The 1,211-nt window shown below is 43.2% G+C and overlaps 1 protein-coding gene across 1 annotated transcript in view; it reads right to left on the reverse strand.

Annotated features, from left to right (window-relative positions):
- Positions 1-1,211, reverse strand: part of SPRTN (SprT-like N-terminal domain) — a gene marked incomplete at its 5' end in the record, with an annotated part of 7,803 nt that overhangs the window by 6,034 nt on the left and 558 nt on the right. The window lies entirely within an intron of this gene.

Here is a 1,211-nt window from a genome sequence, read left to right on the forward strand (position 1 = left end):
GATGCGATCCATGTGCTTACAGAACTCGGGGCCGTGCCCTTCGCGGTCTTTCTCGTTATTAGTGACAAATAAGTAGGCGTGGATCATCTCATGCAAGAGGGTCTGCAACAGAAAACAACCGCATTCGTTTCTGGTGCTGTTGAAGTAAACACGCATTTTCTTACTCTTCCTGGGGCCTTAACCTTCTTTGGCTCACAGGCTCCTCTCAGATGCTGATAAAAGTCATGAGGCATCTTTCCAGAAAAACATACAAGCACACATGCACAGAATGTCTGAAGCTCTATAGGTCCTGCGTTAGCAACTCCCTGTTCCTGGAAAGCCTTTTTATCTCTTCATCAAAATCCAGAAGATCAACGAAATCACTACATAAGAAATTAAAAATTTCTGTATGGGTGGGTGGGGGGGACGACACCGTAAGTTAAGTGAACAAACTCAAAAATATATATGCAACTCACTCACTGGCTATTCATTCCTAAAATATAACTAGGCAACAGGAAAATGACCAATAACCCAACTTTAAAATGTGCCAAGGTCACAGACAGTTCACAGAAGAAGACATAAGTAACCCATATGAGAAAGAAACACACTGATTTGTTGTGCTTTCATTGATGATTCTTGTATGTCCCCTAACCGGGGTTCAAACCCAAAACCTTGGTGTATGGGGACGACGCTATAACCAGCTAACATAAGAGTCCTTAATGTGTCTCTTTTAATCGAGTTTGTTATTCCATGTCTGTAACTAGAGTGTTTGGTCTTTGTGTCACAGAATGACTGATATTGTGCTTATGCCTACCTTTCTCTTTCTCTGGCCTTTGTTTCTTTATTCCTTTGTTTTTTATTAATTATTTCTGTTATACCATTTTACATTAGCAGCTGTTTACTTTTTTTAAATGGTGATAAAAAGTCAGTAACATAAAATTCACCATCTTCGCTATTTTTAAATGTTTAGTTCAGTGTTAAGTATCATCTTTGTTGTGACACTCGCTACCTTTTATTATCCTTAAAAACAGCACCCCTCGCATTTCCCAGCAGGTTTTACCGTATCCGCCCTCCACCCCCACCCCCCATGCTCTTTGGGGCTTCGTTCCAAGTGATGTAACTGGGACAAGTCCCCGCTGACATCCTGGGAATTCACGCCTCCACCAGACCCCGCGAAAGGCCACCGAGGAGCTCCTGCCGCCCACTCCGCCCGCAGGAGTCGTCACGCCGGC

Source organism: Myotis davidii, unplaced genomic scaffold (assembly GCF_000327345.1).
Source record: "Myotis davidii unplaced genomic scaffold, ASM32734v1 scaffold295, whole genome shotgun sequence".
Classification (NCBI taxonomy): Eukaryota; Metazoa; Chordata; class Mammalia; order Chiroptera; family Vespertilionidae; genus Myotis; species Myotis davidii.